Below are 21,614 nucleotides of genomic sequence, written 5' to 3'. Positions count from 1 at the left end.
ATGTGGATGGGGGTGTGACTTCCGCCTTTGGACTTCCTGAAGTCCACAATGATTTCTTTGGTTTTCTTGATGTTAAAGGGCCAGGTTGTTATCGGCGCACCACTTCACGAGATGCTGGACCTCCTCCCTGTAGGCTGACTCATCGTTGTTGGTGATCTGGCCTACTACCGTGGTATCATCCGCAAACTTGATGATGGTGTTGGAACCATGAACAGCCACACAGTCGTGGGTGAAGAGGGAGTAGAGGAGGGGGCTCAGCACACATCCTTGTGGGGCCCCCGTGTTCAGGGTCAGGGGAGGATGGGGGGGGGGGGGGGAAGAGAAGGTGTGGTTACCTAATTTGACATCCCATAAACGGAAAAAAAAGGACACAGCATTTACTCCATGTAAGGCAAAGAAAAGCTTTACTCATGTGCCCAAGTCAATTGGAGAAACTGAGGGAGAATAAGGATTTCAAAATTGAAGGAAAAGTGCCTACAATCAGCAAAGATGACAAAAAATCACAAAACTTTATTGCGCATTTTTCTAAAGAGAGGTTAAGGTACATTGGCAGAGCAGAGCGAACTTTACTTTGTAACTGATCCATGCTACACCTGACCCGAAAGCGCTAACTTGGTGCCAAAAGTGGAAGTGTGTTTCATTTCTATTGTGGGTGTGAAGAAAATTGAGGGAGTGTCACATTTACACTTCTCTAAAGTATTGCTTTGAAAGCAGCTGTTAGGCATGTTGATGTCTACCTTCTTGGTCAGAGAATGGTGCACATGGCCAAGGAAACAAATTAAGTATTACCTGCATTTGAACGTTTATAAACATACACACACACAATCAACATAGAAACCATGGAGTAGAGTTTTTGCTTTGGGTGCAATCGGCAATCTAAGCACAAATTCCGAAGTGAAGTTATGGTTCAAGTTTCTTCCCAAATTCATTTGCATAATCAAATGTAAAATCGTCCATGAACCAGTGCAATCGGTTAACCTTATTTTAAATCACTAAAAATGATTTTTTTTTTTTTAACTATACTAAACCACTTATTAGCTTCATTGGTGTACACTAGTCAGTAATTAAATATTTAATATTTAAAAACTTTTAAAACATGCCTACTGAAGCCTTTGCACCTAAAAAACTAGTTTAATTTGAAGAGCCTCGAATGGTCACAAACGGACGCAAATCGGTGGAAACCCACTATTCTCATTATTTCAATCTGGGCACGTGGGCAGGGCCGGCTTACAGCACAATGTTTATCAAACCAGCGTTAAAGACCGCAGAAACTCAATTTACGCTCGACGTAACCCGTGCTTACAATTCCGCGATGTTATGCTGGTTTGGCTGATTTCAGGCGAATTGCAGAAATTCTAGGCCCTAATTAAACCTCATGCATCTTCTAGCAGCATGAGAAGGGGAAATGAAAAATTCAGCAAAAGATTAAAAAGGCTCAACACAAAATGCTTCACTATCAAAACTAGAGTGGTCACTAATATAACTTTTGTATAGAAATCAAATAACCTTCAATCCCCAATGGAAACATTGTGAAGCTCAAGCATTCACTTTGTAAATCAACACCTAATTTCATAAAGGTTCAGATCAAACCTGTCGGATTGAATTAACAAAATCATCCGTCCACCAGAAGCATTAGTCAACTTTCAAACTTGCAAAATTATTAGTCTAAATAGCAGTGGCGCAGACGAAGGTGAAATGCAGAGCTTAATCCCATATCAAAATATATTAACTCAGCAACCCTGCAAGGGTGAAGATCTTGTTTGGCAATTGGAATGAGCATCCTACACTTGTATCCATCATGGACCTAACATAAAATCATCTATCATGTCAAAAGACCCAAGAACTCTGTACAAGTGGAGATTGTCGCTATTACTTAAGGGGGAAAAAGAGAATCCATTCAACATGGATGACTACATATAAAAGGTGAATTTGGAGCCGTGTGTGGCACCTCGCCATCAGAATTCCCATTTTTATTTTTATAAATTTGGAAGCAATTGCTCTTCTCTGGTTAAACCAAGACCAGTTACTGATGGAGGGAACAGAAGTAGTTACTAAGCCTAACAGAAGAAATCAGCACACACAGTTTAAGTAAAAAGTCAAAGCACTAAATTAGTGACTACATATCTTTTAATTCATATCCCTCAGTTAGGCTCTGTGCAACTTCCAATCAGCAATCATTGTTTAAACAAAAATATTCCAAAAATAATGCTTTAACACAAAATACAAAACCGTATTTCCCTTGAAGCTTAAATTGCCAAAGGAGCAGAATAATATAAAAAGCTTGTGCCGCATCCGACCATATGTTAACTAGAAGTAGGTCCACAACAGTGGATGCCCAGGGAGACTCAGCCCCCTTAATAAAACCTACTCAAACAAGCATGCTGGATACATTCAGATCTTTTAAGGTATATGACATTTGAAGAGTCCTAATTTTGCCTGATTAAAGTACAGCGGTCTTTAATTTGCAGGGAGGTTAAGGTGAATACCTGCTCATGAAACTATGCCTTGCCACCAAATTGAAAGGCTGCAACATTCACAGAGTAATCCTTCCCTTTTTGTTAAATACACTTTTAACATAAGTATAGTACGGTAATGTGGCAGACAAGAGTTCAGCTTATTCTCCATGGGGTCTGGCATCAGATAACAAGGATTTAAAAAAGCAAGTACTACGTTACATATTTTACTGATTGATCTGCTCATGGTGGGCCAGGCTGCACAGAATTGTTGTCATCGAATGTCAAGACAGATAATCCCTTCCCAATATATTAGCAACCATCCACTCATTTGCAGTTGATGTATTTACAAAGACTTCCAACTTGATTTGGTACCCTAGATTGAACACATTCTCATTCATATTCTCTTAAAAAGTTTCGTGACATTGTTTACAAGAACTACAACTGTTTATTAAAAAGTGGTACCATCTATCCATAGGTGCAAAACATTGAATTCCAACATTGGAGATAGTAATGTTGAAGATATGCAATTAACAGAAACATCAAAGGAAAAGCCTTATTTAAAAAAAAGTTTAGAAAGTCAATCTAAAAATTTTAACAATGAAAACGTAAGATCTGTCTTGGCATTGCAACTCATACACCATACCCATCGCAGTGACCATCTTGCAATTGGTATTCATTTCAATTCACCGCTCCATTCCCACTCAGATCTCACCATCCGCGGCCTCTTGCATTGTTCCACGGAAGCTCAGTGTAAGCTCGAGGAACAGCACCTCATCTTCCGATTAAGCACTTTAAAGCCTTCCGGACTCAATATCGAGTTCAACAATATCAGATCATAACCTCGGCCCCTATTACATTTTTATATATTTTTTATCCACACCTTTGGTTTGTGCCTTTTCTTCTCCCACATGGCAGCTGTCTCTCATTCTGCCAGCACATTTCACACTTCATCTGGAGCCATCTTTTGTCTCTTTACCTGTCCTATTACTATCTCGTCTCATCTTGAATATCTCTTAATGTCTCTTCACCTCTCAGACCTTCCCTTTTGTTCTTTCATCCCCTCCCCCATTTCCCAGCCGCCAAACTGGCCTTTTAATCTGTTTCATTTCCTGCTTTTTTCTCAGTTCTGAAGAAGGGCTTCGACTTGAAACATTAATTCTGTTTCTCTCTCCACGGATGTTGCCTGGCCTGCTGAGTTTTTCCAGCGTTTTCTGTTGTTATTTTCCAATTGGTATGTTTAGTGCAAGCAACAGATTTAGGTGTCCTCGTACAGGAAACAGAGCGTTAGCATCAAGGTACAAGCAATTAGGAATCAAATGGCATGTTGGCCTTTATTGCAAGGTGGCTGGAGTACAAGAGTAAGGAAGTCTTGCTACAATTGTACAGGGCTTTGGTGAGACCACACCTGGAGTACTGTGCACAGTTTTGGTCTCCTTATCTGAGGAAGGATATACTTGCCTTAGAAGCGGCGCAATGAAGGTTCACTAGATTGATCCCAGGGATGAGAGGGTTATCCTATGAGAGATTGAGCCTACACTCTCTGGAGTTTAGAAGAATGAGAGATGATTGCATTGAAACATAAGACTCTGAGGGGGATTGACAGAGTAGATACGGAGAGGTTGTTTCCCCTGGCTGGAGAGTCTAGAACTAGGGGAGGGGGGAGAAATAGTCTCAGGATAAGGGGTCAGCCATTTAAGACTGAGACGAGGAGTAATTTCTTCACTCAGAGGGTTGTGAATATTTGGAATTCTCTACCCCAAAGAGCTGTGGATGCTAAATCATTTATTCAAGCCAGAGAGAGAGAGAGAGATTTTTCAACTCCAGGGGAATCAATGGATACAGAGATCGGGCAGGAAAATGGTGTTGGGGGCTAAAATCAGCCATGATCTTATTGAATGGCAGCAGGCTAGAGGGGCTGTACGGCTTACTCCTGCCAATTCTTATGTTCTTATCCCCTAAAATATACAAGACTCGTTAGGATGATCAGAGATGCATTTAACCTACCACAGCAAGCCAACTAACAGATAGCCAGTTTAATGATGCTATAGATGGAATGGTAGAGTACTTTGCTGTGCCATTTTTCTCCTCTTCTATAGTTTATTGCTTTTTCCTCTACCAGGCACAATCAAACCCTACTAATACTCAATACAACCATTGTAATGGAATAGCAATTTTTAACAAGTCTGCACAAATTCCACTGCAAAGAATTAAGTAAAGTTTTCAACTGGGAAGCCAGCCACAACTACACTATATCTATGTATAAGTGAACCTAAAAGTGCACTTGCTTGAATAAATTTAACATCTAACTAAGCAACATACACACAAGGATTGAAGTCAAACGCCATCACCAATTGCACAATTTATTCAGTTATACTTCCAGTTGCCCCATCCTGCAAATTGTCTCCCTCCTTTCCTAAAGAAACATGTTACTGTAAACAAAGATAACCAAAGTCAAATCAACAACTTCAATGTGAAGAGTTGGACGTCCCAGACAAGCCAAAAGGGCTCAAAACAAAAATTACCACAAATAGGCTACCTCAGAGTTCTGAAAGAGACGAGGGTGGAGATCTATGAGGCACCAACACCCATCATGAGGAAGTCACTGAACATTGGGGAGGTACCAGAAGATTAGAAACAGGTCAATGTGGTGCCCATATTCCAGACAGTCATGGGTATGGAATAGTTAAATCCAGAAAATTACTTTAAAGTAAATTGCAAGAGTAGGACATGGGGAAATGGGTTCAAATTAGTAAAAGGCAAATTTAAGACGAGTATCAGGAAATGCTTCTTCACAAAAGTGATCAGCACACACAATGGACTTTGAGACAGAGTAGTGGAGACCAAAACCCTGGAAACATTGAGACTAGCGGATGCTGCAATGGGGGGATTGGAAGGTGCTTCTGGATGGATGAATTAAGGTGGACTGTAATTAGCATGTAATAAGAGGACCCACCTGCTTTCAACCCCAAAACACCAAGTTAAATTTCTAGTCTTGTATGCAAATTCATGCATTATATCCACAAAACCTGAAGGATCCATGGGATATCGTTAAGATTTTGCCATTGATCAATCAGCTTAACAATGGAGTTTAATTAGCAGAACAGTAAATGAGCAAGAACATTAAAAAGAATATCAAAAAAAGCTTATTCCAAGCTACCATTATGGTCAATATGGCATAAAGCTTAGAATATAATTGAAAGCTGCATTTACACTGCAGCATTGGCCCAAAATAGTTTTGCTTTGCACCAATGCGAAGCGGTGTAAATCTAGAATCAGGAACCAACATGACTCCAAAGCAAAGCAGTGAGGCTCCCTTCTTTTTGCACTGACACTGAAGCCTTACAGTTGCATAATAAGCCGGGCAGTAATTCAATCTTGCAGATCTGATGTTCACCAACCACTCACAATTTACAACATCAGAACAGCGCAACTGAATTACAGCCTTGTAACTCACGACCAGACATTTGTTACCCTACATATAATATAGGCACCGCAGCACAATGAATGATGCATTAGTATACCTTATGCCCTTATCGTTGACTGAATTGGGGGGAGGGGGGTTATAATAGTGATACCTCTTGGACAGGAATGACAGTGGTGCAACAGTTACAAAGTTTCACGCCATAGGTAAACATTAAGAACACAACTATCATGACCTTCTGTCAGTCTGCGAATCCAATGTCAATTTTCACAGGTCAAAGACAATTTATTTTATTGCTTCAGATCCATTGAGCTAGTATAATCCAGCATTATTTTTTTTTATAAAACATCTCAGTAATAATCAAATCTATTGGCCACCCACCGCTCAGAACACTGAAGGCCACACCAAACAGTTTGATTTCCTGTCCAATCAAATGGTTTAATTACTACGTCTGGGATAATGGGCTCACATCTTGACTTTCACTGACTGACCTGATGTAGACTGGAGTATCATTTTGCACCATTTCTGAGCTGTAAATCAATTGAGGATTTCAAAGAAGGTTGAAGAGTCTGATAATGATGCTTTCTCTGCAGTCTCTTGGGATTCCACATTACAAAGAATGTACATTATTTATAAAGGGTAGCTGGTATGTCCATTAATGCTTTCAGGCTCAGAATAAACAAGAGCTTTTGCATCTCAACTCTAGCGATCTGTACTTGACTCTTAAATTTTCTTTCCAATTATGAATTACCAGCTACCTTCCCTCCCCTAATGCTGACTAGGACATTTCCCTCCTCCTCTTTGAAAATCACAATAGAATCTTTAACCTGAACAGACAAGACCTCTGTTTCATCCAAAGAACAGTACTTCCAACAACACAGCATTCCCTCAGTGCTGCATTGCAGCATGTTACGACTGAATGCTCAAACCCCTGTGTGGGGCTCAAACCCACCACCTTCTGACCCAGGAGCCAACTGACTCAAGTTAGAAAACATCTCAAGAAAAGCAAAATCACGCCAAGAATCCACAAAATTGCAGAACTACTAGAAAGGACGATCAGATGCTAACAAAAGTTAGGTGAGTCATCCATCCAATCACACACAGGTTGTCAACATAATAGAAATTAAACACGTGTTCAATGTTTCACAAACATGTGAAGTCAGTCACATATTCTTCATCAGATTCTTTGCTACATATACTGAGCTCAGGCTTGCTTACCAGCATCTGTCTTGAACTTTTATTCCACCAAACAGTTTATAACTGTCACAAGTCAAAACCTTCCCAACACGAGCACAGTATTACAGTACATGTTCCATAATAGTATTCATTACAGCAGTTGTTTCTGGAGCTTATAAACACCTCTCACTGTCTAGGCTCACACATGAAGCTTGACCATTTCAGCAAAGGACTCTGACTCAAACAAGAGCGTGTACCTTTGAGCAGAGAATTTAGCAGCTACTAAAAACTAGCTTCTTCTAATGCATTGTTTATACTGAAAAGACTGTTCTGAAATATAGCACAGTTGCAGAATTCTTTGAATTTACCCATTACTTCATGAAGCAATCCAGAGCAACAATATTTATCAAACTGCATATGCAAGATTGCACTTGCTTGGCTTTTTTCAAAATAGATTTGTGAATTACAATTCTACCCACACAACACCCTCAATGCTTTGGATAAGTCCATATATGCAAGCAAAGTGTAATTTACAATACTAGCCTGAAAACTAAGCCTGTGTTTAGCCACAACAAAATAGCAGCCCCAGCATCCAAACATAATACTCACAGGTTGCATTTGACTCTAGATGCAGGTTTGCCACCTTATTTATAATATGAAAGTATCATGAGGTACATCATCATAGTATATAATGGGGTATAAAGCTTGGACAACACATTATGAAAAATGAGGCTACACAGGAGGGATACATAATAAATCTGACTTTTGCAGAGGTATAGCTCCACAGGTGCTGGCAATGCTTTAGTACCTTTCCCTCATACATGAGTTGCCAGTGAATGCAATCAGTCTATTCAAACTTGGAGAATCAAAACTGTGCATACCCAACAACCAGCCACATGCACTTTTCAGCAGAGGTCAATGGACACTGGACAGTGATCATGAATGGGACACTGGTTGATTTTTCTCCTTAGAATAACTACAACCAATTGTAGTGTCTCACAGGTGCCAGAGCGGAGATCACCTGAAGGATGAAACCTGAAACCTTCCTGGTTTGTACGGTTTAGTTCCACCCCATGTGGTGCAATCCCTACTCTATCAGCAAGAGATACATTCTATACATTAAAACTCCATGCGCTATACCCTGCTATATGTGTCAGCCATGGTTCAGTTGGTACCACTCTCACCTGAATCAGAAGGTTCAAGTCCCATTCCAGGGACTGGAGCACAAAATCTAGGCTGACACATTAGTGCAGCACTGAGGGAGTGCTGCATCTTTCGGATGAGACGTTAAACCGAGGCCCCGTATGCCCCTCTCAAGTGAATGCAAAAGATCCCATGGCACTATTTCGAAGAACAGGGTGTACTAGCCAACCTTTAACCCTCAACGAATCACTAAAAACTGATCATCTGATCATTATTACATTGTTGTTTGTGGGAGTTTGCTGTGCGCAAATGGGCTGCAACGGTGACTACACTTCAAAAGTACTTCATTGGCTGTAAAGTGTTTTGAGGTCTTGAAAGGCACTATATAAAAGCACATCTTTCTTTTTTTATATGCTGCAACAGCTGTTGCTCCCACAATTTCACTCTTTCCCAGTATCAGTACGAGTCACAATGACAGGTTAAACATCATGTCTTTCACAGTGTCTTTGCCTCATGACACCCTTGCAGTACATTTTCAATTGTGCAAAATGATTTTATGCTTTTCAAACATGAAACAAAGCTCATTGTACTATATTAAAGCCCCAGTTAGGTACTTTTTACTTTCCTCTCATGTCTGACCAAAAGAAGAGGAGAAAGATGACTTGCTATCAATGCCATTAGCTAACAGTAAGGGGGCAAGGAGCAAGGTACTATACAACAGCAGCCTGCAACTAATCAAATTTATTTTTCCTCGTCAGGGTTGGGGGGGGGGGGGGGGGGGGTGGCGGGGTGAGTATTGTAGCTTAGTGGAGTTTTAAACTCAGACACAAATAAGCATCCAACACTCATGTTAGTACACTAATGTATCACCTGTCCTAAAGATCCACTCTTCATGGATGCATATAGACAATGACAATCAGCAAGCTATGCCAGCATTTAAGATAGTCACCGCTGAGCTGATCCCACTCTCATCCAGCAGCGGCCACATGACAGTGATTAGAGCAGTAACTCCAGCTGATTTTCTCCTTCCTAGTCTAGGTATGACTAGCCCAACTGTAGTGGAGAGAAGTTATCGTAGCAGAAACGTGGACTAAACCCAGGATCTTCCTGATCTGTATGGCTCAATACTACACCCAGCAGTGCCTTTACCCAGAGTCAATGAGACCTGCTGACAGGCTTAATACTCCAAGCACCACTCCTGACTATATATTCATAGCTGTTGCTCCCACAGTCCCGCAACAATGACAGGTCAATAGTTCTGTATTCATGGAGACAGAGTTGACCCATACTGCTCAACAAGGGAAACTGCCCTAATAACCTCTAATGAAGCGAGTGTGAAAGTGCTCTATAAAGCACATACCCCAACTCCACTTCCAATCATAAAACTGATTCTCAGCCTGTGGAAACAGAATCCAGAGATTGTTTTAATTACACCAAAATCCTGGTGACAATACTGTATCCCATAAAAGAACTCGTTGCCAGCAGTAGTTTCCCCTGAAACTGGAATTCTGAACCTTAAAAATGCAATAGCATTGCATCCGACAGGCTGCAGTGCACATAATACAGAACTGGAGGATGCTTCAGTTTAAAACTAAAGTCAAATTTATGGGCAAGTAAATTTGTTTTAAATTTAAATCAAGCATTATGCCACGCACACTAAACCTATTCTAATATGAAGTGTCTCCTCTAGCAGTCTAGCCGAGAACTAGCAAGACTACCCCTTCAAGGACCACATCACCAAATTCAGTAAGATTTTTCTAAGTAGCAAGTACTGGATTACTCACCACTGTGCAGCTCCATAACCATTTCCCAACCAGGTTGCAATTTCTGTTCAAAGCCTGCTGGTTATTCAAATTAATCTCCAAGTTCGTTTTCCTCAGCCTGCCTTAATGGAGGTTTCCAACCAAGCAGCATCATGCAGGGGCAAAGAATAAGAAACCAACGGTGTATAGCTTGCCTTATTTGACTCTCACCTCTTTCCCCCCACCCCAACTAACTAGTACGCATCTGTTCTGCAAAGACACACGCAAGGCTAGCCCATACTACTTTCCAGCTGCATTATATACAATACCAAACCGGGAAAGGGAAATACTTGGGCAGTAGGACTATGCAATCACATTTGCATTTAGAATACAAGGGGGTAGAATTTCCACCAGGGTTTCCCAAACTCCAGCCCGTAACTTAACCCTCAGATTGGGAGAACCCCGTCAGAAATTGCTAAGAACTTTGCTATTCAAAAAAAATTCTACTATGTCAATAATGCACAAAATAACTACATACGTAAAATAGCATTCTCAGAGTAAAGGAATAGTGTCATTACCAATGCCAGGGATAGACTCCTGCAAATGTGCATGTAGACTATCTTGTATCAATTTAATATAAATTAGTCAGAGACCATTTCTGCCAATGAAATACTTTATCCTACACATCCTTTAAATACCAATGTGTGTAAAGGTAAACCAGCAATTGTCATAGCCCCAAGTGTGCATGCACCAAATAATTACAATCAATTTTAAATCATGCAGAAACATAGAAGATAGGAGCAGGAGTAGGCCATTCGACCCCTCGAGCCTGCTCCGCCATTCAATGTGATCATGGCTGATCATCCAAATTCAGTGTCCGGTCCCGGCTTTCTCTCCATATCCCTTGATCCCTTTAGCCTTAAGAAATATATCCAACTCGCTCTTGGGAAGGAATTCCGACTGGGAGGAGGGGAGCCGAGCATGGCGGCCAGAGGCCGACCCGCGGAGAGAGAGAAGTAGGCCCTGGGCCGTGGACGGTGAAGAGGAGGCCGCATTGAAGCATTCACATCCCGACGATGTGTTCGGCGAGTCGGGCAGAGGAGCGCAGCGCAACGAGCAGCAACAGCAGACTCACGACACGCTGCAGCACGTCGGCCGGCAGCTCCATTTCGGGTAACTCGCAGTCCGGATGGGAGGAGGGGAGCCGGGCATGGTGGCCAGAGCGGGAGAAGCAGGCCACCACACGTGGAGCCGGCAACAGCGAGGAGGAGGCCGCGGTGAAGAGGAGGACGGAGCGGCTGAGGGACATCGTGCTCCCACTGCCACGGGAAGCCATTGTATTGACTCTGAACGCGGCGCTGTATGTATAGCTGACGCGTCCCTACGGGGAACAAGCATTCCATTGTACTTGTTACATATGGCAAATAAATCTAATCTGAATCTGAATATATTTAATGAATTGGCCTCTACTGCCTTCTGTGGTAGAGAATTCCACAGGTTCACCACTCTCTGGGTGAAGAAATTCCTCCTCATCTCTGTCCTAAATGGCTTACCCCTTATCCTTAGACTGTGACCCCTGGTTCTGGACTCCCTGACCATTGGGAACATCCTTCCTGCATCTAGTCTGTCTAGTCCGGTTAGAATTTTAAAAGTTTCAATGAGATCACCTCTCATTCTTCTAAACTCCAGCAAGTACAAGCCCAATCGACCCAATCTCTCCTCATACGTCATTCCTGCCATCCCAGGTATCAGCCTGGTGAATCTTCGCTGCACTCCCTCCATGGCAAGAACACCCTTCCTCAGGTAAGGCGACCAAAACTGCACACAATACTCAAGATGTGGTCTCATCAAGGCCCTGTACAACTGCAGCAAGACATCCTTGTTCCTGTACTCAAACCCTCTCGCTACGAAGGCCAACATACCATTTGCCTTCTTAACCGCCTGCTGCACCTGCATGCTTACCTTCAACGGCTGGTGCACAAGGACGCCCAGGTCTCGTTGCACTTCCCCTTCTCCCAATCTACTGCCACAGATAATAATCTGCCTTCTTGTTTTTGACACCGAAGTGGATAACCTTGCATTTATCCACGTTATATTGCATCTGCCATGCTTCTGCCCAATCACCCAACCTGTCCAAATCATACTGGAGTTTCTCGGCATCCTCCTCACAGCACACACGCCCACCCAGCTTTGTGTCGTCTGCAAACTTGGGAGATATTACATCTAGTTCTCTCGTCTGATCATCATTAATATATATTGTGAATAACGGGTCCAAGGACCGATCCCTGCGGTACCCCACTAGTCACTGCCTGCCACTCGGAAAAAGACCCGTTTATTCCAATTCTTTGCTTTCTGTCTGCCAACCAGTTCTCTATCCAAGTCAATACCTTGCCCCCAATCCCATGTGCCTTAACTTTGCACGCTAATCTCTTATGCGGGACCTTATCGAAAACCTTTTGAAAGTCCAAATACACCACATCCACTGGCTCTCCCTTATCTATTTTACCAGTTACATCCTCAAAAAATTCCAGTAGATTAGTCAAGCACGATTTACCTTTTGTAAATCCATGTTGACTTTGTCCGATCCGGTCACTGTTTTCCAAGTGCTCTGCTATTACATCTTTTATAATGGACTCTAGCATTTTCCCCACTACCGATGTCAGGCTTACCGGGATGTAATTCCCCGTTTTCTCTCTACCACCTTTTTTGAATAGTGGGGTAACATTAGCTACCTGCCAATCCATGGGTACTGTTCCAGAGTCCATCGAATTTTGGAAGATGACCAGCAATGCATCTACTATTTCAAGGGCCACTTCCTTAAGTACCCTAGGATGTAGATTATCAGGCCCTGGGGATTTATCGGCCTTCAATCCCGTCAATTTCTCTAACACCATTTCCCTACAAATATTGATTTCTATCAGTTCCTCCCTGTCATTAGACCCTATCCCTTCAAGGACCACATCACCAAAACACAAGATGTAGAAACTATTTTAAAACAGGAAGGTATTGCTTACAAAAACGAAGTCTTTACTGCATTGCAGGATTAATTTGTTTGAAAATACACACATGCAACTAGTCAATTTTTGACTACTAAAGTTCGCTGCATACACACACATCTATATATTAAACATGCTCTAACATGAAATGTCTCTTCTAGCAGTCTAGCCACAAACTAGCAAGACCATCCCTTCAAGGACCACATCACCAAAACACAAGACGTAGAAACTATTTTAAAGCAGGAAGGTATTGCTTACAAAGTCTTTACTGCATTCCCTGCTTTAAAGCCGGTGAAGAGACATTAAGATACACACCACATGAGTATTCTGCCAGAGAAACAAATACATAGGCTAAAATTGAAAGGTAAAATACAGAAGATTTTATTACAAGCAGCTCTCCGAGGGACAGCTCCAATTTGTCATTTTCCACATGGGGCATCTTTAGAAGTTCTTTTTAAACAAACAAAAACCCATCTGCTAAATGTACACACACATACATATTAAACTGCATCCAAAATGAAATTTAAGGGCCTGTCATTTGTGAAAAAATATTTATATTATCTCAAATGGCACAGGCCCTTTATTTTCAAATATGCCTTTTTAAATGTAATGGTTAAACTTCAGGCCCTTTGAGGGCATTTCATTACACGGCTTTTTTGACAACAGGAAGACAACACAAAAATTCTGGTGGAAAGTTTGTAAGCGAGAGGATATGCAGAATATAAACAAAAAAAATTCCAATGCAAGGACAAATTTCTTGTCCTTTTGGTAACTCAATCCCTGCCTTGAACTGATTCCTGTCAAAGTGCCAAGAAGGATGCATGGCAGATAATGCACCAGCACATGCAAAAAAAAATCTCCAGCACAGATAAAGGAAACATACAGTACACACATTACACTGTAACCAAAATATGCTAATCCACACAGGTCATTCCAGTCATCTAGAAGTACCTGTCACATTCACCTATATTAGATTACAGCTAAAAGTACACAAAAAACTGACCCAGGCAAAACCTTTTACCAATTTAGTTTTAGAGGCAAGATGCCGTCTTTATACTAAATCAGAAATAAACTCCTTCTACAGAGCGTCAATAAAGCATTTACATCAGATTTTCTCAATTATTAACACATTGGAACATTTTTAAATGCTGAAAATATATTTCAATGGCATAATTTACATTAAAACCTCCTTTCAGAACCCAAGTATTTTTTTAAAGTTTAATTACAACATTCTTCACATTTTTGGAAAATACTACTGTAAGACTTCTCCTTGCTTTAATAGGGAAAAGAAAAAAACGTGGCACATCTTTGAGACTTTCTGCATTTCACCCGATGATCCGTGAAATGGAAATTGAGGAGTCAGGAAGATGGAGGAGGTGGTTTCAGAAGATTTATATCAGAGTCGGATAAAAATAAATCACGTCCACAAACTCCACTCAAACTCATTCAAATATTTAAATACAAATATTGCGAAACACTAAATAAAAATACCATTAAAAACTTGTCTAAGATTCTTAAAGCTCCGTGAACTCTGCAGCGTTTGGCGCACAACCAGAAATATAAATATATAAACATATTCTATACACACATACATATAATTAAAACATTTTCACCTCGGTGGAAACCGGAGTGGGAATGTTACCCCATCGCCGTCTAAAAAGAGCGAGACTAAGAAGGAAAGAAAATCCGTCGCATCCTTTCGTTTAAATTTCACTTTTAAAAAGAGAAAAAACTTTCACAGCAGAACACACGACACCGGAGCTAAACCCGAAAATATCGGCAAAGGGCCTAACAAGCAGATTTTGCTGCTCGGAAGCGAGGACTCTTGAAGCACAAACTTGGGCGAACTTTCCCCGGGAGATAATTTACTTTATCCTCCAGATCTGACTTGACCCACTCCACTTTTTCCCCCTTTTCCCGGTGACGCCATGTTGTCCGAAAGTACTTTTAAGGGACGGGGAAGGAGAAGCCGACAACTTTCCCCGTTTCAAAACCGCGCCGACTCCACACGACTGGAAAGCGAAAGAAAAGCAAGCCTAAAGCAGGAAGAGGAATTAGACCTTACTGGCGATAATGTGCGCTGCTGAGTTACCTGGGCCGCGGCTGCCTGGCCTCCTCCCTCCCGCTCCATCTGCGGCTCATTCAGCAAACTCCGAGCAGCCGGCTCACCGACCCCCGGCGTCAGCCAGGCTGCGACTGCTCACCGCGCCGCGTATCCACCCGCTCGTTCGCCGCACTACTTTCCCAGGCAGACAAGCCTCTCAGCGCACCCACACCCACAGCCAGCACCTTTTGCCTCAGCGACAGCTTTTCTCTAACCTCATCCACGATTGTTTTGTTGTTAGTTCATTTATTAATTATTTATATCGGCTCTTTATTATACATTGTTGTTATTTTTGCAAGAAGAGTCTTTTTCTGATATACATTTAAAGCTTTATTTTTTTTGGTTGTGTCATTGTGTATATATAGTTTTATCGGAGTCGCTTACATGTTGATCTTTAAGAACAAATCTGTTGTAATTTATATAGGTTCCAGTTATTTTTGACGGAGGTTTTTTAATATTTAAAGCAATCTATAAATGTAAGTCTTCTTTCTTTCAATCATTATTTTCCAATTTGATCCATTAACATAAGCATTTGTATAAACTGCAGTTATTATGATTGCCAGAGTTTCTTGCACTTTAAAACCTCTTTAAACAAACCTAATCTGCACTTGGATTGTTGTCTCGTCAGTAATTTTTCTACAGTTTCGTACATTTTAACTCCTTTTCATTTTTTAAAGCTGTTCAAGAATAATTTTTATGGGCTCTAGTTATTATTACTTTTCAGAGCCTCACAATTGAAGCCACTCGTGCAGTCCTTAGGTATAGGCGACAAAACTACAGGATTGTAATAAAGAAAATAATGTTTGGCAAGGGTTAAGAGATAAACATGGAAAAGAAAGAATTTGCATCTCTATAGTACCGGCTTGCATCCTCTACACAACTAATAGGGAAAATAGAGTATGAGAGTAAGCTTTCAGGGAACATAAAAACTGACTGTAAAAGCTTTTATAGATATGTGAAGAGAAAAAGATTGGTGAAGTCAAGCGTCTTGCAGTCAGAATCGGGGAATTTATAATGGGGAACAAAGAAATGGCAGACCAATTAAATACATACTTTGGTTCTGTCTTCACAAACAAGGACACAAATAACCTCCCAGAGATGTTGGGGAACATAGGGTCTAATGGGCGGGAGAAACTGAAAGAAATCAGTATTTGTAGGGAAATGGTGTTAGGGAAATTGACGGGATTGAAGGCCGATAAATCCCCAGGGCCTGATAATCTACATCCTAGGGTACTTAAGGAAGTGGCCCTAGAAATAGTAGATGCATTGCTGGTCATCTTCCAAAATTCGATAAACTCAGGAGCAGTTCCCATGGATTGGAGGGTAGCTAATGTTACCCCACTATTCAAAAAAGGTGGTAGAGAGAAAACGGGGAATTATAGACCGGTAAGCCTGACATCGGTAGTGGGGAAAATGCTAGAGTCCATTATAAAAGTTGTAATAGCAGAGCACTTGGCAAACAGTGACAGGATCGGACAAAGTCAACATGGATTTACAAAAGGTAAATCGTACTTGACTAATCTACTGGAATTTTTTCAGGATGTAACTGGTAGAATAGATAAAGGAGAACCAGTGGATGTGGTGTATTTGGACTTTCAGAAGGCTTTCGATAAGGTCCCGCATAAGAGATTAGCGTGTAAAGTTAAGGCACATGGGATTGGGGGCAAGGTACTGACTTGGATAGAGAACTGGTTGGCAGACAGAAAGCAAAGAGTTGGAATAAATGGGTCTTTTTCCGAGTGGCAGGCAGTGACTAGTGGGGTACCGCAGGGATCGGTCCTAGGGCCCCAGCTATTCACAATATATATATAAATGATCTAGATGAGGGAACTAGATGTAACATCTCCAAGTTTGCAGACGACACAAAGCTGGGTGGCTGTGTGTGCTGTGAGGAGGATGCCGAGAAACTCCAGTATGATTTGGACAGGTTGGGTGATTGGGCAGAAGCATGGCAGATGCAGTATAATGTGGATAAATAGAAACATAGAAGATAGGAGCAGGAGTAGGCCATTCGGCCCTTCGAGCCTGCTCCGCCATTCAATGAGATCATGGCTGATCATCCAAATTCAGTACCCTGTCCCTGCCTTCTCCCCATATCCCTTGATCCCTTTAGCCTCAAGAAATATATCCAACTCCTTCTTGAATATATTTAATGAGCTGACCTCCACCGCCCTCTGTGGCAGAGAATTCCACAGGTTCACCACTCTCTGGGTGAAGAAGTTCCTCCTCATTTCAGTCCTAAATGGCTTACCCCTTATCCTTAGACTATGACCCCTGGTTCTGGACTCCCTGGCCATCCGAAACACCCTTCCTGCATCTAGTCTGTCCAGACCTGACAGAATTTTATAGGTTTCGATGAGATCCCCTCTCAATCTTCTAAACTCCAGTGAGTATAAGCCCAATCGACACAATCTCTCCTCATACGTCATTCCTGCCATCCCAGGTATCAGCCTGGTGAATCTTCGCTGCACTCCCTCCATGGCAAGAACGTCCTTCCTCAGGTAAGGTGACCAAAACTGCACACAATACTCAAGGTGCGGTCTCACCAAGGCCCTGTACAACTGTAGCAAGACATCCTTGTTCCTGTACTCGAACCCTCTTGCTACGAAGACCAGCATACCATTTGCCTTCTTAACCGCCTGCTGCACCTGCATGCTTACCTTCAGCGACTGGTGCACAATAACACCCGGGCCTCTTTGCACTTCCCCTTCTCCCAATCTATTGCCATTCAAATAATAATCTGCCTTCCTGTTTTTGCCACCAAAGTGGATAACCTCACATTTATCCACATTATAGTGCATTTGCCATGTTTCTGCCCAATCACCCAACCTGTCCAAATCGTACTGGAGTTTCACGACATCCTCCTCACAGCTTAGCCTCCCACCCAGCTTTGTGTCGTCTGCAAATTTGGAGATATTACATCCAATTCCCTCGTCCAGATCATTAATATATATTGTGAACAGCTGGGGTCCTAGGACCGATCCTTGCGGTACCCCACTAGTCACTGCCTGCCACTCAGAAAACGACCCATTTATTCCAACTCTTTGCTTTCTGTCCGCCAACCAGTTCTCTATCCAAGTCAATACCTCGCCCCCAATCCCATGTGCCTTAATTTTGCACGCTAATCTCTTATGTGGGACCTTATCGAAAGCCTTCTGAAAGTCCAAATACACCACATCCACTGGTTCTCCCTTATCTATTTTACCAGTTACATCCTCAAAAAATTCCAGTAGATTAGTCAAGCATGATTTACCTTTTGTAAATCCATGTTGACTTTGTCCGATCCTGTCACTGCTTTCCAAGTGCTCTGCTATTACATCTTTTATAATAGACTCCAGCATTTTCCCCACTACCGATGTCAGGCTTACTGGTCTATAATTCCCCGCTTTTTCTCTACCACCTTTTTTGAATAGTGGGGTAACATTAGCTACCCTCCAATCCATGGGTACCGTTCCAGAGTCTAATCGAGTTCTGGACGATGACCAGCAATGCATCTACTATCTCTAGGGCCACTTCCTTAAGTACCCTGGGATGTAGACCATCAGACCCTGGGGATTTATCAGCCTTCAGTCCCATCAATTTTCCTAACACCATTTCCCTACGAATACTGATTTCTTTCAGTTCCTCCCTTTCATCAGACCCTATGTTCCCCGACATCTCTGGGAGGTTATTTGTGTCCTCCTTTGTGAAGACAGAACCAAAGTATGTATTTAGTTGGTCTGCCATTTCCTTGTTTCCCATTATAAATTCCCCTGATTCTGACTGTAAGGGACCTACGCTTGACTTCACCAATCTTTTTCTCTTCACATATCTATAAAAGCTTTTACAGTCAGTTTTTATGTTCCCTGCTAGCCTACTCTCATATTATATTTTCCCTTTCTTAATTAATCCCTTTGTTCACCTTTGTTGACTCCTAAACTGCTCCCAATCCTCAGGATTATTGCTTCTTCTAGCCAATTTATATGTCCTCTCCTTGGATCTTATGCTATCCCTAATTTCCCTTGTTAGCCACGCTTGAGTCACCTTTTTTGTTTTATTTTTATGCCAAACTGGGATGAACAAATTCTGCAGCTCATCCATTCGGTCTTTGAATGTTTGCCATTGCCTATCCACTGTCAACCCTTTGAGTGCCATTCCCCAATCAATCTTACCCAACTCGCTCCTCAGACCATTGTAGTTTCCTTTATTTAAATTGAGGACCCTTGTCTCTGAGTCAACTACTTCATTCTCCATCTTAATGAAGAATTCGATCATATTATGATCGCTCCGACCCAAGGGGCCTCGTACAACAAGATTGCTAATTAATCCTTTCTCGTTACATAATACCCAGTCTAAGATGGCCTGATCTCTGGTTGGTTCCTCGACATATTGGTCCAGGAAACCATCCCGTAAACACTCCAGGAATTCCTCCTCCACAGTATTGTTACTAATTTGGTTGGCCAATCTATATGTAGATTAAAGTCACCCATGATGACTGCTGTGCCCTTATTGCACGCTTCTTTAATTTCCCTTTTAATGCCATCCCCAACCTCCACCTTACTGTTTGGAGGTCTATATACCACTCCCACTAATGTTTTTTTCCCCTTAGTATTTCTCAATTCTACCCATACCGATTCCACATCATCAGAGCTAATATCCTTCATTACAATTGTATTAATCCCTTCTTTAACCAGTAATGCTACCCCACCTCCCTTTCCTTTTTGCCTATCTTTCCTGAATATCGAATACCCCTGGATGTTGAGTTCCCAGTCTTGGCCATCCTTGAGCCACGTTTCCGTAATCCCAACCAAATCATATCCGTTTACCTCTATTTGCGCAGCCAATTCATCCACCTTATTACAAATGCTCCTCGCATTAAGACACAAAGCCTTCAGGCTTGTTTTTTGTGAGGTTATCCACTTTGGTGGCAAAAACAGGAAGGCAGATTATTATCTGAATGGTAATAGATTGGGAGAAGGGGAAGTGCAACGAGACCTGGGTGTCCTTGTGCACCAGTCGCTGAAGGTAAGTATGCAGGTGCAGCAGGCGGTTAAGAAGGCAAATGGCATGTTGGCCTTCGTAGCGAGAGGGTTCGAGCACAGGAACAAGGATGTCTTGCTGCAGTTGTACAGGGCCTTGGTGAGACCACATCTTGAGTATTGTGTGCAGTTTTGGTTGCCTTATCTGAGGAAGGATGTTCTTGCCATGGAGGGAATGCAGCGAAGATTCACCAGACTGATACCCGGGATAGCAGGAATGACGTATGAGGAGAGATTGTGTCGATTGGGCTTATACTCGCTGGAGTTTAGAAGAATGAGAGGGGATCTCATTGAAACTTATAAAATTCTGACAGGACTGGACAGACTAGATGCAGGAAGGATGTTCCCAATGGTCGGGGAGTCCAAAACCAGGGGTCACAGTCTAAGGATAAGGGGTAGGCCATTTAGGACAGAGATGAGGAGGAATTTCTTCACCCAGAGAGTGGTGAACCTGTGGAATTCTCTACCACAGAAGGCAGTGGAGGCCAATTCATTAAATATATTCAAGAAGGAGTTAGATATATTTCTTAAGGCTAAAGGGATCAAGGGATATGGGGAGAAGGCAGGAACAGGGTACTGAATACGGATGATCAGCCATGATCTCATTGAATGGCGGAGCAGGCTCGAGGGGCCAAATGGCCTACTCCTGCTCCTATCTTCTATGTTTCTATGTTTCTAACCGATGGATTACTTTTGAAGTGCAGTCACTAGTCTTCTTTAGGCAAACCCAGGAGCCATTTGCACACAGCAAAGTCCCACAGTGAATAACCAGATAATCTGTTTTTGGTGGTGTTGGTTGAAGGAAGAATCTTGACCAAGATTTCCTTCCAATAATGCTATGGGGTCTTTTATATCAACTTGAGCAGGCAAACAGGGCCTCAGTTTAATATCTCATCCAAAAGATATCACCTCCAACAACGTAGCACTTCCTCAGTGCTGCACCAAAGTGTCAGCCTAGAGCAGGGGCCCTGAAATTCCTGAGGCTGATGAAGGCAGTTTTCCAGCACACAGGCAGCCAAGGGCTGGCATTCGGGGTGCAACTCAAAATCCCGCAAGATCTTCCCCATTTCAACCCTGTCAGGAATCCTGGCACTTTCGGGAACAGACCCATGATATGCTCAATCACATGTGAGCAAGTGTATTATAATATACAGTGTAAATGATACTGCATATTTCCTACATTTATACCTTTAGTAATGCAGAACCCAGGGTGCCTGCAAGTTCCTGGCATCTAGCATTACTAGGGTGGTGGGGGAAGTGAGTTAAAAAATTCAAAGGCTAGTTTTAGTTATGCAATTGTTTGCAGAGTGATTGATTACATTGCTGAAACCAGTAGAAGAAAGAAGTAGATTTTCTTTTAACATCTTGGCCCTCTCTTCCAGAGCTCTGCATGAATTCGTCTCAAATGCATCCAGCTCCCAAAACAAGAGTGGGCATTTGGTCTCCCAAATTTTGGACATTAATACTGGTCAGCTTAGATCTTAGTATTTGTGGCCTGGTCCCTAACCTCCCAACATAACCCGTGGCTGGGACTGAAATCATAGACCTCCCTCCCAAT

General features: G+C 42.1%; 1 protein-coding gene across 3 annotated transcripts in view; it reads right to left on the bottom strand.

Annotated features, from left to right (window-relative positions):
- smad1 (SMAD family member 1) overlaps positions 1-15,183 on the bottom strand; it is a 127,308-nt gene extending 112,125 nt beyond the window's left edge. Inside the window, exon 1 of one of the 3 annotated variants that reach the window (XM_086011238.1) lies at positions 15,000-15,183. The gene's annotated coding sequence lies outside the window, so the exon portion shown is untranslated. Of the gene's footprint in view, positions 1-14,547; positions 14,650-14,999 lie in introns of those variants that run through there. The other 2 variants (XM_086011232.1, XM_086011247.1) reach the window with 2 other exon arrangements.
- Between the last annotated feature and the right edge of the window lie 6,431 nt (positions 15,184-21,614).

The sequence above is a fragment of the Somniosus microcephalus genome, chromosome 2 (genome assembly GCF_052327205.1).
Source record: "Somniosus microcephalus isolate GS21.2 chromosome 2, FLI_Smic_1.0, whole genome shotgun sequence".
NCBI lineage: Eukaryota > Metazoa > Chordata > Chondrichthyes > Squaliformes > Somniosidae > Somniosus > Somniosus microcephalus.
This window is presented reverse-complemented; position numbering and strand designations above follow the sequence as displayed.